The sequence below is a fragment of the Miscanthus floridulus genome, chromosome 8 (assembly GCF_019320115.1).
Source record: "Miscanthus floridulus cultivar M001 chromosome 8, ASM1932011v1, whole genome shotgun sequence".
Classification (NCBI taxonomy): Eukaryota; Viridiplantae; Streptophyta; class Magnoliopsida; order Poales; family Poaceae; genus Miscanthus; species Miscanthus floridulus.
Genome location: NC_089587.1, coordinates 70,960,489 through 70,977,894, shown reverse-complemented (window position 1 = coordinate 70,977,894; position 17,406 = coordinate 70,960,489). Strand labels below are relative to the sequence as shown.

The following is a 17,406-nucleotide window of genomic DNA, read 5'->3' as shown; positions in this document are numbered from 1 at the left end:
GGTAGGCTAACCACGAATGCGTAGATTGAATGTAGCTGACGACTAGCTATATATCGAGAGAGTACGTGTTATGCCACCGACATAGAACGTGATTGCCGCCTTAGGCTGGCAATTTTGTGAGGGTGAATAGGACGAGCTTGCATCATGATTGTGCTTGTGCATAAATATACTTCCCTCACCTTGTTCTAATACTAAGTAACTTGTGACCAATGTGATGCTACTATCTTCCTTGTGTGAAGCTAGACAAAATGCCTTGTTCCATGCCGCTTGAATAGCTATGCTTGAAGATAGTGTGTGATTAGCTTCGCCTTATATGTTTGCTTCCAAAGGAAATAAATGATAACAATACTTTACCACCATGTTTTGCATGATATGTGTAGCAATGTTGTTGTAGGTGACTACTTGTTAGGTGCGAGCTTTGTGCATAGTAATAGTCGCTTAAGCTAATTAGATTGAGTATTTTGAAATGCTTGCTTAAGACCATGATGTAGGTGTGGATGCTCGTAATCTAGGTAGTGCCGTAGCTGTCACTCCTTTTGTCCTCGGAAAGCATATGAGTGTTGAAGAGCGCTATCCTGGAACAACATCCAAGTTTTGGTAATCTCATGGTTGTCGTTTTCAATTAAGTTCTCTCTTAGCAACCTGAGCCTGTATACATGGTTGCTAGCTAGTGAAGTTGTGCTACGAAGGCCTTTATCCATGCCTTGGCTTGACCATAGGCCCCAGCAAAGTTCCCTTGAACGCTTGCTTGTGTCGTGGTTGTCCCACTCCTGTGTGGGAGGACCCTGCTCAAAAATCCTTATCGGACTTCATTGCTCCTTCTACAGATGATCTGGTGCAATGCTAATCGCTATCTATCCTAGCTTTGGAACCCTTTTCCTCGTAGATCCTATCATTACCTTATCAACTGAATCTCTAGTCAGTGCACTATCTATGTCCCCCGAATCTCGTTTGTTTTGTTTCCAATTCTTTCAAGTCTCTGGATATTACCAGTCTTGATCTCATGTTGCTGCTCAGTAAGACCAAATCTCATATTTGTCACTATATGGTAATCACTTTGGTGGACACAAGGCGTATATGGAAATTTTGCAAGAATCTCCTGCTCAGCTGTCTTCGGCAATTAGGCTATGCTCTCTTGCGCTGTGTTTTGATCTTCGGATCCCCTACTTGTTGACTCCTAACCTTGTGACTACCTTTGTTGCTATCCCTCCTTCTCATTGTGCTTGCACCTATGCCACCAAATTTGTGCTACGTGAGAATGCTTGTGGGTTGTATGTTCAGTAATGGTGCCACGATTAGCGATCTATGGTGCCGCGACGAAACTGAGGGCATCCTGTGGACTGCAGCCACAAGGTTGTGCTGCTCGGCACGCGTTGGTATCGAAGTTTCTAGTCATGATCCATTATAAAACTGCTCCGATGTGTTATTTTCACTTGAGCTCTTCCTTGGTTATCTCTCCTTATCATGTCAAGAGATATATATGTCGAACTAGATGCAATAGGACTTCCTTCTAGAGTAGTCCAACGGTTAACCTTTGAAGAACGAGTCACTAACAGGAACATAAACAGACTGTAAGAGGTGGTAGACAAGCGACTCTACTCGACGTGACTGTCCCAGTAATGACGTCGGTCATCTAGTGAGCAACTTATGTCCTTTTTGTTGGATCAGAAAGGTGCACCACACTTAAGGTTGAATAAGTTATTAGTCGGGTGATAAAGGGACCAAGATATTATGTGATGTAATAGGTCACCTGGTATATATGAGTTCCTGTCCAAGTTCTCAATCTTTAGGTGCATAAGGATCACGTAGACGAACCGACCTTCCTTGGTGTGACCCCTTTTCTGCTGACTTCAATGGCGACCATCTGTATGCTTCGACCACAATTTTGTTATCAAGAGTGAAGATTTGGAACCTTTTTAGTGTTGAGAGACAACTGATTAGTTACCAGTAGGAAAGTTAGTCTTCAGTCAGGTAACGACTATTTGGTAACTATGAAGACCAGATCTCATAGAACAATGTTGATAAAGGAAACAACAAACCTGGCCCTATAATGCAAGTGCTACTTCTTCTCCAAATGTGCTATCAAGTCAATTCCATCTTGGACAATCATGTATATAGTGCAAGATGTTGTATCAGCTAAGTAAAGAACTAGAGAGAGCATATCCCTAGTTTCGATCAGCATCATTGTGCCCCTAGGTACCACAAACGGATTTGTCCCAGGCTCTATTGGACGAAGTACGCAGGACAGTGCTATCTTAGATTTCTTCCAATGTAACAATGCTTTATGGACGCCAACGAAGGAGATTCTTCAGACAACAGCTTACGACGAATAGCAAGTATCAGAAAGTATCATGACCAAATTAGCCTCTCTGATACTCCAAAGTTAAGTAGCCTAATGCTATCACTGATGTTGGAAACTGGTTGACATGTTTCTCTTCTCTTAAAAGTCTATTGCACTGAATCTCGGGATGCGATTCCCTTAAGGGGGGAGGGCTGTAACACCCCAGGTGTTTGTCACCAGTTAAGCAATGGGTTTAAACTCAAACATGACATGTTAAGTGGTGATGAAAGTTTCAAGATCAAATCTACAAAATGAGCGACCAATTAAACTTGGACCATGCACCATTGCTTACATGTTGCCCTTTCCAAAAAGTATGCTTGAGTAATGTTGGATCTACTTCTTTCATGTGCCTCACATCAATTTCCACCCACATGGATGATTGGAAAAGTTTCGTGAAGTTTGGAATCAAAAAGTTACATGAAATGATAAGTTGTAATCTTTCTTGGATTGCTTTATTAAGTGAATGGAATTATAGATCGTCAACCAAACCTTGCTACCTTGCCCAAACGACTCAAATTGAAATCTACAACAAAAGTCATGAAGGGTTCATGTTGAGCGGAGGACAAGAAAATACCTCCATCGGTCTAAAACTTGGATTTAAGCTTTACCGCGATGCTACTTTGACCGACGTTGACCAATTGCTTATAGTGCTTGCATGGAGTTACACCTTAAATAAAAGTTGAAGTTTAAGTCAAATAGAACCAAATTTGTTTGATGCTCCAGAACTAGTTTGGTCCATAACCTAGTCAAACAGAGCTCACAAGATTCAATGAACTGCTGTTTTTGGAACCCTGAAATTTGGCTAAGTGTAGATGACGAACTTCCCGTTTTCAGTTTCAATGTACCCATATTTGGCGAATTTTAGTTTGCAAACCATTTCGAATTTGGGAAAACTCCTTTAAGGAAAGTTAGAGTACTCTTGTAGCCCTACACAACGGTGTAATCGGTGGAGCAAATAATCGATCGGTTTAGGAGATATGAGGGGAGAAAAATGGGATTTCAGCTTGTATTTTCGCGGTGGTATTAGAATTTTAAAAATGTTGAATAGTGGCTAACAGATTGCTGGCGCTGCAGCTCGCGTGGCTGCCATGCGTCCCTGCTCGCGCCGCGTGGCCATCTTGTCGTGCTTAAGTTCAGAACCGGCACCCTGCCCTCTCTCTGGCACTCTCTCTCACTCTTTGCCCTCTCCCTCTCACTCTCTAGCGCGTGTGCATGAGCACGGTCACGCCATGGCTGCCGCAAGCACGGCCAGCTGTGCCCTCCTCCTGCCGCTACCACCAGCCAAGCTAGGGCCAGGCACAGTGCATGGCTTGTAGTGGCCCTCCCTCTCACCGCCGGAGCCGCCTGTGCCCGGCCGAACCCACCGTCCGCTGCCATGGATGCCGCCGAGCTGGAGCTCGTGCATGAGCCGCCGGAGCTACATCCACCGCCGGCTCCCGTACGGGCCGCCTCCCGCACAACCACGGCCACTAGCGGGTGCGCACGGACGCCTGGTTGCTTCCCCGCCGCTTTCCCGCCGCCGACGCGCCTCCTTCGGCGAGCTCCTGTGCATACCCCTCTGTAAATCGTGATCGAGGACCTCAGGTAACAATTGAAACAAGTCAAGGGGGTTTTCTGCAGAACCATAGACTCAAATGAATAGTGCCGTAAGGACTGGTTTGTAATTATGTTGCAGGAACTTTGGAAATTCATAGTAAATCGTAGAAAATTCGTAAAATAGTAAATGTGGACTTTTTGGAATCCTTGTGAAATTCTCTATGCACTAGATCTATAATATGTCAGGTTTTAGTTTAAAGTTGTAGCTGTAAAAATGGATTTGTGCAGTTAGGGTTTGAATGCTAGTCTTATTTGTTTTTTTTTATAACTGCAGTTGTTGTGCTCAAATAATTGTGAAATTTTTGTGGAGTGCTACTAAGGTGATTGTTGTTGTCTGGTAAAAATTTCATGAGTTTAGGATTTATATTTTAAGAGTTATAAAAATAACAAATGCCCTGTAATGCTTTGCTCCTATTCTGAATAGTTCTGCATGTTTGAATTAATTGGCTCAGTTAAGTTATGAATCATGACTTGATGAAAATACATGAGTTGTAGTACTTTTCTTAAGATTTCCAAAAAGTTAAATATAATGATTTTTGGCTAAGTAGATCTTGAGTTATACTTGCTTAAATCTCTGTGGTTGTTTCTGCCCAAACCCAGACAGGGTTTCCTTGTTCTTACTGTGGGGCCTTCTTACTTGTGGAATTAGCTTTAGGTGTTTACAACAAAGTTGTTTAGAATTTGCTAAGCTTTCTAAAAAGTCCAGAACCACATTTATTGGACATGTATAACTCCATTTATTGCTGTTTAAAGTGGCATGTTAGTTTCTGTCTATGTTTTGGACAGAGATGCAATTATTGGATTAGTTGACCCTTCTAACTGTAGAATCATCTTAATATGAGAATAAGAAAATTGTAAGTAACTTCCTAAGCTTTTCAAAAAGTTATGGTTCATGTTTATTGGGGGTCTAGAACTCCAGTTATGCTTCTCTGATGATGCTATCCGTTTTCTATACCACTGCTGTTGGGTTGGATTTGCAGTTTTGCTTGTGTAATTATTTTCATGGTGTAAATGATGTTTACTGTAGTTTTTGTAAATACACAAGTTGTAGATGATTATCTTATCTTGCTTGTGTTAAATTTTCATGATCCCAGGTCTGATATTGTAGGAGTTACATGACTTTTAAGTCTTCTAGCAAGTTTTGATTTTATTCTGAGCAGATCTGAAATATGCTAGTGTTTGATCTAGTTAGGATTTGAATGAGCTTTTGGTGATAATAACAAAGTTGTAGATAATTCATGTATCTAGATTCTGTTAAAATTTGGTGGTATTTGGCCAAGTAGTTTGTGAGTTATGCCTGTTTAAAGTTGGGTTACAGAATTGATTACTCTCTGTCTTGTTTAGACCAGTTTCTGTAAATGGGTGTATTTGACTTAGTTAACTTGAGAATCATGCTATGATGGTTATAGATGAAATATATATAATTTCATAAGCTTTCCATAATGTCTTCTTGCAAGTCATTTGGATTTGTGTAACTCCAGTTATAGCTAAATCTTGTAGCTGCTGTTTGCATGTCCCGAAATTGGCAGATTCCAATTATAGTGGTTGCTTGTATATTGCTAAGTGTGGCTTATGCCCTTGTTGATGATCAAGTTATGATACTTGTGACCTTGTTAACTTGTGTCATGCTTGATGTGCTTGCTCTCTATAGTTAGTTGTGTGATGTTAGTTAAAATAGCTATTGGTGTCTATGTCTTGCATAATCTTGTGTTTGTCTTGAAAGCTTATGTGATGCATGTTGTGTTATCCTTCATTACATTCATACACATGCATCTTGCATCTCATTTAGGTACGCTAGATGAACCACGTGAAGGATGCGATGTTGGAGCCAAACCCGAAGACAGTGTTTGATGGATCTATCCCGAAGATGGAAGGACTAAGCAAGTGCTAGGACCGGAGATGTCACCAAGTCGGTGCAAGCTAACTGAACTGACTTGTGTCGGATCCCAGGCAAGCCCCGGAGCATTTTAAGTCTTCTAGTATTTTACAAATGATTACTTAAATACTTATGATTGATGCATTAGGTTATAAGAGTTGAATGGAACCACTTGATGCATATAAATTCCTTGTCCAGATATTACACCTTTAACCGGTATAGGTCCAGGATCGAATATATGCTTAGCCATGCTTAGACCGGTAGAAGTCGGGTGATATCCTGTCACCTGCGAGATATAGGTGGATACCGGAGCACGGTTGGCTATATTTGCTATCGTAGAAAAGAACCATGGGGTAAAAGTAAATCGTGGCCGGGCGGAGTCTATGTCTAGGTTGGCTCATGTGATTCTGTCTGTGTCGATTAAGGACCGTACCGTTGTTGGCGCTTCTGACAAGATTGAACGCATACCTATCACTTAGCTGGCCGGATAACTCGTTCCGACCGCGAAGCCGAGTAGCTCAACTCAGGCCGGGACCCGTTCTGTTGTGCGCTCCTTCCGGGGGACGATCAGACTGAGCCCAAGGGCAGGCTAGGCCTGAACGTCCTAGCATCTGGTGTCCCAGATTGTGCGGCGCGGTACGGACCCGCGAAATGTGTACCTGAGTTGTACCAAAGGTGACCTAAGGTGACCGTTGATCTGGTCTGCCTGGGTTTGTGTTAGGAATAAATTCCCAGCTGGTTGAAATCGATTCGAATCGCCGTCTCTCCCGGATAGTGAGAAACTTGGCTAGTCCCAACATCGTAGTAATTGGATTATGGAATGTGATGGTTCAGATAAACATGGAATTACTATACCTGCTATGGTTACTATTGTATCCTCTAAAAAGATATACCACATGTTTGGCACAGGATAGTTGCTAATCTAGAGATGGATAGTTCTAATGAACTTGATGACAGAATTATAATTGTATAATTGAGTTAATCGTTTTTTATGCAAAATGTTGTCAAGCTACCTCCACTTATAAAGCCTTGCATACTCCTTGGAGTCAATTTTATTTCTGGTTATGACGGGTAAGTCTAGCTGAGTACATTCGAGTACTCAGGGTTTATCCCACCATGTTGCAGGTGAGGTTTCGGCCTGTTGAAGATGGTGGCTAACCGCCGGTGGGCTCGGTGACTCCATATTTATTCTCATCTATATGCTTTTATCTGAGGATGTCACTTATGCTAGCAATGTATTTGGAACTCATATTAATGAAATCCTTCGAAAGCAATGTTGTTTTCACTAATCGGTTTTGAAATCCAAACTTGTTTTATTATTTATGAACCTATTTGTAATATTATTTCCGCTGCAACTCTGCGTATGTGATGTGTATTTGCTTAATCACGCGATCTTGGTTGTGATGTTGATTTACCGAGGTCCTGCGTGACACTCGGCGGACTACCGGGTTTATATAAGTGAGAGTATGCGCGTGTCAACGTGTTAAGCGGGGACAGCCATACTTGATCTTATATAAATTGGGCGGTTCTGTCACACCAACCATAGGGCACTCGGCAAAGAATTTTTTTAAAAAAAATTAAACTTTGCCGAGCGCCGGCCAGGGGCACTCCGCAAAGAATTTTTAGAAGAAAAAAATAAAACATCTTTGCCGAGGGCCAGATATAGGGTACTCGGCAAAGAATTTTTTTAAAAAAAATAAAAAATCTTTGCCGTGACGGTCGCTTTTCTTTGCTGAGTGCCCGATAAAAGAATTAAACTAGCGATATTTTTTGTCGTGTGTTCTTTGCCGAGTGCAATTTGGCCTTTGCCGAGTGTCTCAGGCACTCGGCAAAGAACCTAAATCCAGTTGTGTCTAATATTGAATTTATCATGTACCACTATTCTTAGTAAAATAGGAGGAGTGGAGGGACACATAGACCGGGAGGAAGAGTGTGATGGATCAAAATTTAGAGAAATAAAATCTCTCCTTTTAGTATTAGGTGTAGTAGCAAATATGCACATGCTATTACGCCCTGTTTAAGTAAGGTTCCGTCCTTACCAACTTGAGAGTTTCTTGAATGTTTATGTCAATTAATGGTAAAATATCGTTAGTTTAATGAATATAATAGTAATTCATATAGAATACTATTACTTGGGAAAGGAAAAGAAAAAAGAAAAGAAAAGCAAGCACCTTCGGACCGATGCGTTAGGAGGCTTCGATGAGTCCTAATGGCGGGCCTAACTAGTACTTTTCTTGGAGGATTAGTGAGCCTAATTAAGTAGAGAAGGCCCATTATTACATATGGCCGCCATGGAGCTTGCAGCCGGTTCACCCGTTTAGTACCAGCTCGCCTAACCAAGAAGCATGGCGGCGTAGACTCGCTATATAAGGTGACACAGGGCTTCTAGCCAAATCATACCTTTCTCGGCCTTTTGGCTAAGATCAAGTGTAGTATCTGTTCTTATCAGTTTAATATCTGGTATGTGAGACATCGTCTCACAGTGATATTAAATTTATTTTTTATGGGGGAGGATCCACTATAGTAGCTTGCTACTAGGTTTCTCAAGTGTCGCCTAGCCGTTGCACTGTTGGCCAGGCCTGGCACACCCCAACCAATTCTAATTCTAAGTTTTAAAGTTAGCTTGGCTATAATTCAAATTTTCAGAGTTGATTAGCTAGATGTTTGTAGTTCTTGAACTGTGTTGCTCTGGATCAATCTACGTCTAAATGGTTGCAGTTGCAGCATTCTATGAGGTGTGATACAATGATTATTCAATGCGAATTAGACTGAACGGTGAAAGACTTTCAACAAGAATTCAGACTGCAGTTCATTCTCTTCACAGTTGTTATCGAAGCAGTGCCATATGGAGAGTGTTTCTACCTATGCCAAATGAAGCAGGCATGCAGTAGGAGGAGCTGAAGGACCAGATCATGCAAGACCCATCACAGTCTGAAGTGCCTTTTGCAATGAGCAGACAACACATGGCTCAATGCGGTAAAACCTAGGCTCAGTGGCTGGAACCTTGCCGGCCAGGGATCGAGCCCTAGTGGCTGCGATTTTCTGGTGTCTCACTGGGGTTCGCCCCCAAATAACTCTGTTGCCTCTCGCGCGTGGAACCACAAAGGGAATGCGACGCACCTCGTCGTCTATGGATCCATGGACCCGGTGATCTCATAAAGGACGCAATCTTAGAATTTAGGTGTAGTTGTAGGATCTGTTTGTATACTTGTGGTGTGAGTGAGTGTGATGTGTGTAGCGTTGGTGTGTGTCTGTTCACGAACAGATACTACAGTTGTACCTAGATGAGAGGCGCAAAAAAAAAAAATCTCTACCATGAATACATTGATTAACTTCTCCATGATAGAAGTAATGTAATGTAAATCGGTATGTCAAACATAATATGTAATTACCTAGAAGGAAAAACAGTAGTAGAAAACATAAAGTAAAAAAGAAAAGTAAACGGAAAACATTGAAATGGCTCATGCAGGTAGGTAGGTAAAATAATATATAATTAACTTGTATAGTAGAGAAAACAGCAGTACAAAATAGAAAGTAAACAAAAGGAAACAAAAAAAAACCCCTCTAGCATGAACACATTGATTAACTTCTCCATGACATCAACACTGTAAATCGGCATCTCAAATATCCCCTCCGTCCTGTAATAGAAAAGATCAGAAGTTCAAAATCTATACATAAACACAAGGTATTGTGTGTCCTCAATCCATTCTCTCCTGTGTCTTTTTTGTTAAGAAGTATTGAGATCCCTTTTACACTTAGCGTCACCTAAGACAACCAGCATTAATTAAAGAAACTAACAACTCAACTACTCTCTCCATCCTGATTAGTGAGGGGCAAGGTGGTCTTTTGTTAGTCTTCTTATTTTAAAGTCGCTTGAATCCCTTATATTATAGGACGGAGAGAGTATAAATCTATAATTATCTAATAGGGGAAAAAATAGTAGAAAACAGAAATAAAAAAGAAACAAAAAACATTAAAATGGCTCATCCAGGAGGTCAAATAATATATAATTATCCAGTATTATAGTAGAGGAAACAGTAGTGCAAAACAAAAAGTAAACAAACGAAAAATAATATATGATTACATAGTAGAGAAAATAGGTATAAAACGCTTTTCAGTTAATATTATTGAGGACCTAGGCTATTTTTACATGCCACTCAGCACTCACCGTTTTAAGGTGATCTTTGTTCAATTTTTTTTTAAGGATTTTTTATGTTTATATATATATTGGCAGGAGCAAATAACATTTTTTCTATTCGTTCCGCAATAACAAAAGGGAAATGGGAAACGGAAAGTAAACAAAAGGGAATGTTATATAAAACAGAAAGTACACATAGGAAACAGAAGAAAAAAATAGAAAGTACACATAGGAAATAGGAAGAAAACAGAAAGTACAAAACAGAAAGTAAACAAAGGGGGCGTGGTACAAAACTGAAAGTAAAATAGAGCGAAAAAACAGCAGTAGAAAACAGAGGGTAAATAAAGGAGTCAACGTTGTACAAAATAGAAAGTAAATCTCCTACCACTAAAAAAACAAAGTGTGGATATTTTTTGGTACGACATTTGTTTTGATTCGTCCGTCTGTCCATGCCTGCGATCCCATGATATCTCCCGCATGCTGCGTCCTTTGGTGCGATTCTCCTTGATTGAGTATTGTATGTCATGTGATAGAGGAATCACGACAAAATAGGAAGTAGAAAATTATTGTGCTATCCATATACACATTGCATGCTTGCATGCACCAGCATACATGGCAATGAGCAAAAAGAAAAAGAATTAACACAGAAGGAAAGAGAATTAAGACAAAAGGAACATCTTTGTATTTCTGAGAACCTTGCCAAATCTGTCTACATTTAATTACTTTTCCTCTTTGCATTTGCAAAAGAGACAGCTTTTTCCTCCTTTCATTTGGTTTCACGCTCACGTGTTCCATCGTCCTCGCTTGTTGTTTCTTACTGAAATTGCCCTTGAGTCTGTTCATTTTGAATCATTTCCCCATATTCTAATTAAACTACAAAATTTTAAATTAGGATACGAGGTAAGACATGCAAACAGATATTTCAAAACTACTTGTAGAGTCTAAAGAACTTAATAAATAAATCATTCTGGAAGGCAATGCAAATTCTTTCTAATCTTTCATTTGGTGTAGTTAGTGTTATCATAGTACCCGCATGTATTCATGGGAAATAAATCATGGACAAAACGTGAACATTTTTTGGTGCGACATTCCAACATGGGTCCATCGTCCTGCCAATACCCTTAAGGCAGATCACATAAAGGATGAGAGTCCCTCTATGAGATTGCTCACAATAGACTCAAACTTATATCTGATCAAGGTAATGTTGAATTGCTTTGCATCAAAAGCATCAGCAATGATAAACGGGGACATAGGTTTTAGTATATATAGTGGAGGAAAACTCAACATTGGCCTTCTCAGCAGCTTTTCTGAACCTTTACAGTGCTAACTTGTCCTTATTCAGATAGTCAAGAGGTGCACCATAAAATTATGCACCACTAAGAAAAGTGTCACCATTGATTGCCTTGACCTGAAAAATATGTCGAAATTAAGAATTACAACACCTAATTCAACATCTTGGAACAGACACTTAAGTGGATACCTTATTCTACAATATATGTCTGTGTGGAATAGTCCTAAAGCCACACATATTTATACGGTGAGTATAACATACTTTATTTTAAAATTTTATGAGAGATTTTTTAAGACACGCAGTATTATCCATGTGACAGACACTAATATTTACATATATACTCGAACCTGTGTGTACAGGATTATATGGAGATATAGCGGAACTTATTCATGGATTTATTGGCGCATGAAAGAAATGGATATCGAAGAATTCTTTCTGCCGATATAAAATATTATCTTAGTCATATCACGAAAAAGTCTATACAGTAGAGTTTGTGAGCCTGCGACGCCGCGCTCTCCGTGACTGTGTTAATTTCACGAACTTTGCTTTTTGAATTAAATGTCACTTTAACGTCGGTATTTAATTTAACAGTATTGTTATCTTATCATGTGATCCGTGTGTTTTTAGTATAAAAGATTTAGTTGTCCCATAGCAATGCACGAACACGCTACCTAGTAGAGGTAAAAAAATAGAAAGAATAGAGGTAAAAAAATAAAAAGAAACAAAAACAAAATCCATGTAAACAAACGGGACGTGGCACAAAACTGAAAGTAAAATAGAGGGGGAAAAACAACAGTAGAAGACAGAGGGTAAATAAAGGTGTCAATGTGGTACAAAATAGAAAGTAAATAGAGGTAAAAAATATAAAGAATAGAGGTACAAAAATAAAAAGAAACAAAAACAATAGAGGGAAAAAACAACGGTAGAAAACAGAGGGTAAATAAAGGAGTCAACGTGGTACAAAATAGAAAGTAAATAGAGGTAAAAATTAAAAAGAATAGAGTTAAAAAATAAAAAGAAACAAAAATTAAGTGCTGGCCCATGCAGGTCTCGAACCTGCGACCTTCGCGTTATTAGCACGACGCTCTAACCAACTGAGCTAATAGGCCATTTGGTAGGTGCAAACAGTGCAATACATTTTATAAAATATAATTTCTATAAACAAAGGCCAAACACCTTACATCAAGCCTCAACGTGAATTTTTATAATCAGCATACCAACTGATGTACTACAAGTGCAGCGGTAATATAAGTAAAACCACTTCCAACCATGAAACGATGGTTTTTATATTCATCAATTGGTGTCAACTAAACAAAAAGATGACGTGACACTGCAATTAAAGAAGAGAGATGAGAAAATGATTTATTAGATAAGAAACCATGTCTACACAAGAATCAATACATGAAGAGATGTAATAGGTAGATGATGGAGAGAGAATATGTGTAATTAGATAAAAAAAAATTATCCTGTTCAAACTATCCATTTGAAACATAGTTTCTACATTATTAGTGTCTACGTAAATTAATGGCAATAGAAACTAAATGTGATTTCTAGCTTTGGGACTGCCCTAAATGAATTAGATTTCCACCCACATGCTTCAAACAAAATCCAATCAAACCATAACTAGGTAAAAAAAAATTGGACATGTATTGACAGAGAATAAGAGTTTGTTTGGTTTGGAGCTAGCAAAAGCTGTCTGCCAAGCAACAATCCCAGGCATTGGTTTTTGGAGATCCGAGGTGTGCAAAAGAGTTCTAGGATAGCTCCAATAGTGTTAAAATAGCTAGCTCATAGGATATTTTATTGAGTAGGAAGGAGAGAGAATAAAGTTAGCTCTCTAAGCTCACATACTTTTATTTTATTCATGTGCCTTTGCTTATATATTTTTCTATACTAGCAGCAAGTTGGGTTACCCTATCTTTATCTTTTTTTTAAACAATAATATAAGATAGCAAGCTGACATTATTACCGAGGTACTTGGCATAAACGAGATCATTATTCACATATATGGCCTGGTGATGCTCACCAAGGAATATTGTATGGATCGGATGTCCCAGGTCGTTGTCACGCACCGCGCGAGGGCAGGCTAGGCAGGCATCCTCCCTGCCGTTGCCGAGAAGTCAGACCGGCGATCGATGCTAGCTTTCAGATACCTGAACACCACGTCTAGGATGCTTCCATTCCAAGACTTTTATCAGTTCTAGCAACGCTGGAGAGTGTGTGCGTGTTAAAAAAGACCAATAGGGCCGGGCATGCTGATGATTGATGAAGATGAACACCAAGAAGGGCTCACGATGACGCTTGCTTGGAATCAGAGTTAGGGAACCAATCTAGGCAAAGGATCCTAGTGATAAAGAACAATGCATGCATGCTTCATCGATCACTCTGAGTATCTGACAGCTGTTGGGACTCTTTCATGCATGCATATAAAGCTAGCTGTACGTGTGCACGACAATGTTGAAATGACTGTTCCCAGTTTCCCATCAATCCCAATCCTGGCATCATGGACACTGACACGAGAACGATACTCATCAACGACGACGTCCCCGACCTCCCCGCCATTGCCGAGAGGATGGCCACGACGACGGCGAGGCTGGAGGCCGATTTCTCCAAGGTGGAGACCAAGATCCACCGGTTCCCCCGCAGCCTGCGACTCTTCGAGGAATCGGCGGCGACAAGGATCGCTACATCGTCCCCAGCGTGGTGGCCATCGGCCCGTACCACCACGGCGCGCCGCACCTGCACAAGATGGAGGAGGTCAAGCTCGCGGCGGCCTACTACCTCTGCCGGGCCTCGGGCCGCTCCACCGCGGAGGTGTACGAGAAGGTGCGCTCCGTCGCGGGCGCCGCCCGCGGCTGCTACGACGCCGACGACCCCGCGGTCGTGGGCCTCGGCGACGCCGAGTTCGCCGCCATGATGTTCCTCGACGGCTGCTTTCTGCTGCAATACATGGTCGCCGGCGGTGACGTCGACGACGACGACACGACGGCGCCCGTGCTGCAGAACCGGATGACGCTGTCCACGGGGCCCAGTATTCAGAAGGACATCTTCCTGCTCGAGAACCAGATCCCCTGGCTGGTGCTCGACGCGCTCTCGCGGAGTTCATGTTCGTCGACGTGCGCGGGTTCGTCGCCGGGATGGGCGACAAGTTCCTCCCCTGGAAGGGAAGGAAGAAGCCGGAGGATGGCCGCTTCTGCCGCCGGGGGATGCGCTGTGGATGCATCCCGACGGTGCTGGCCAAGACGACGCGGCCGTCCGATGAAGAAAGCCGCGGCGTCGTCGGCAGCACCGAACAGCACAAGCCGCCGCATCTCCTCGGTCTGCTCAGGTTTACTCAGGTGGGCTGCATGCCTGAGCAGGTGAAGAGAACTACACGGGCGTCTCGTCGTCGTGGTCCAGCAGCGCCGTGGAGCTCGCGGAGATGGGCGTCGTCCTCACGCCGAGCACGGAGGTCTGGTTCGGGGACATGAGCCTCCGGCGGTGCTGCCTGTACGGCGAGTTGTCGCTGTCGCCGGTGTTCCTGAGCGACGTCACCGGGTGCTGGCTCGTCAACATGGCGGCGCTGGAGGCGAGCACCGCCGGCGCGGCCAGGGACACGGACGGCTTCGTGGTGAGCTCCTACCTGTCGGTGCTCGCGATGCTCATGGACCGCAAGGAGGACGTTCACGAGCTCCGGCGGCGGGGCCTCGTGCACGGTGCCCTGAGCAACAAGCAGGCGCTGGGCTTCTTCAAGGGCCTCGGCCAGCACCTGCGCTTCGGCCGCCGCTACTTCGCCGCCCTGGAGGAGATCGACTCGTACAAGCGCCACAGGTCGGTGAGGATCAAAGCGTACAAGTTCGTCTACAACTACTACAAGTTCATCGCCGCCTTCCTGTCTGTCACCGGCGTGCTCATCGGCATCTTTAAGACCCTTCTCTCACTCAAGCGCCATTGCTAATGCTGCCTATGATATCATGTTGTTGTATGCTCTAATATAAGTTTCAGATAGCACCATTGTTCATGATTGCCACACTCGTGCATGCATATTTTTTTTTCTTCTTATTTTTGTTTACAATATAATACACGTCGTACACGCGATGCATATATGTTTACAATATTTAATACACATGTACTTGCAAAAGTTCGATTGTAATCGTGTGGTTGGAAAATAAGAATAGCCGCGTTTTTATTGTCTATATCCGTACCGGATGAGAGGTCACTCCTCTCTCTGAATTTTTTGAGCGTGTTATAAGAAAAGATTGTGTTTTGGAGGAGTTCCACGTCTGATTAAAGATGTTGTACAAATCGGGTAAAATATTTCTTGTTCACACGCTAGTAGAGAACTGAGCTGTACTCCCGGTTCTCAACCCCTTCAGTCTTAGTTTTAGAACCGGGAGCACGAATCCAAGACTAAAGGGTCCCTCCCACCCGGGACTAAATGTCCACCTTTAGTCCCAGTTGGTAATACCAACCGGCACTAAAGAGGCCTCCCGACCTGGCAACGTGGGTCCACTACTAGAGAACAGACTTTAGAACGATGTTTCAATTTGGCATTAGCCTCGGCATTTTTTGCCTCCGGGACTAAAGGACCTTTTAGTCCCGGTCGTCCGCGGGGCATGGATCTTTAGTCCCGGCTGATATTACCAACCGGGACTAAAGGTTTACCTTTAGTCCCGGTTGGTAATACCAGCCGGGACTAAAGCTTTTAGTCCCGGTTTGAGTGATGCCCCGGGAATAAAGATTAATCTTTAGTCCCGGTTTGGATCCCTAACCGGGACTAATCATCCCGGCCTATAATTCAGCTCATTTCTTCCTCCCCAAGCCCGAGCCATTCCATTCAAACTCACTGCCTCTGTTCTTCAGCTTGCTGTTGTTCTTGCTCTCTCCCCCTCCATTGGTGTTGCTCTTCTATTTTGGAGGTAACAAACTTAATCCTCTTATGTTTTATCAGTAGCTTATCTCATTTTGCGATGTAGATGCATGTGTAACTTTATATGTTGGACTTTATTATGATTTTATATGTTATTTTTAGCTCAAAATCACATGATGATTTGCATATATGTTTGGATAAACAAAAGTTAAATTAGTTTATCAAAATCACGTCTCGCTCATCCTCGCTGGAGCACGCGCCATCCTCGTCCCCGGTGGCTTACGTGATCTTAGAATTAAATTTTCTATGAAATGAAAAATTTAGAAAATAGTTAGAAAATTATAGAAAATCCGTACTAGTTGAACTTACGGACCGTGTTCATCTCGGCGAGCATGTTCTCTGCCGAGCGGTAACGGACGTCAAGGAGGAGCTTTGATTCTACGAGGGAGAGCGGCAACGGTCGTGGAAGACCGTGTTCCCTTTCTCGTAGAATCGGAGCTCTTCCTTGGCCAAGTACGGTGCCGTCCGGTGGAGAAATGCTCGCTGAGATGATCACGTAAGCAAGGTCAACTAGTACGGATGGTTATTTATTGAAACATGTTTTTGAGCTATAATTTGATGGATATTTGATAACTTCATACCTACAAATGTCATCTATAAATGTTACTATCATCGGCAACCTAAACGCCCACGAGCTCGCCGATATCGAGCAGGTCACTTAGAATTATTTTTTCCATGAAATAAAATACTTAGAAATCATGCCTTTTATTTTTTAGAATTAAATTTTCCATGAAATGAAAAACTTAGAAAATAGTTAGAAAATTGTAGAAAATCCATACTAGTTGAACTTGCGGACCGTGTTCAGGTCGGCGAGCATGTTCTCTGCCGAGCGGTAACGGACGTCAAGGAGGAGCTTTGATTCTACGAGGGAGAGCGGCAACGGTCGTAGAAGACCATGTTCCCTTTTCTCGTAGAATCGGAGCTCTTCCTTGGCCAAGTACGGTGCCGTCCGGTGGAGAAATGCTCGCCAAGTTGATCACGTAAGCAAGGTCAACTAGTACGGATGGTTATTTATTGAAACATGTTTTTGAGCTATAATTTGATGGATATTTGATAACTTCAGACCTATAAATGTCATCTACAAATGTTACTATCCTCGGCAACCTAAACGTCCGTGAGTTCACCGATATCGAGCAGGTCACTTAGAATTATTTTTTCCATGAAATGAACTACTTAGAAATCATGCCTTTTTTTAGAATTAAATTTTCCATGAAATGAAAAACTTAGTAAATAGTTAGAAAATTATAGAAAATCC

The 17,406-nt window shown here is 42.1% G+C and overlaps 2 non-coding genes and 1 pseudogene across 2 annotated transcripts; 2 read left to right on the top strand and 1 right to left on the bottom strand.

Annotated features, from left to right (window-relative positions):
• The first annotated feature begins 8,209 nt into the window (after window positions 1-8,209).
• LOC136478690 (U2 spliceosomal RNA) lies at window positions 8,210-8,406 on the top strand. Its single transcript, XR_010764407.1, has one exon. It is a non-coding gene; the product is annotated as a U2 spliceosomal RNA (small nuclear RNA).
• Window positions 8,407-12,277: 3,871 nt separating this feature from the next.
• TRNAI-AAU (transfer RNA isoleucine (anticodon AAU)) lies at window positions 12,278-12,351 on the bottom strand. Its single transcript has one exon. It is a non-coding gene; the product is annotated as a tRNA-Ile (tRNA).
• Window positions 12,352-13,745: 1,394 nt separating this feature from the next.
• On the top strand, window positions 13,746-15,179 carry LOC136478511 (UPF0481 protein At3g47200-like; annotated as a pseudogene).
• Window positions 15,180-17,406: the final 2,227 nt, after the last annotated feature.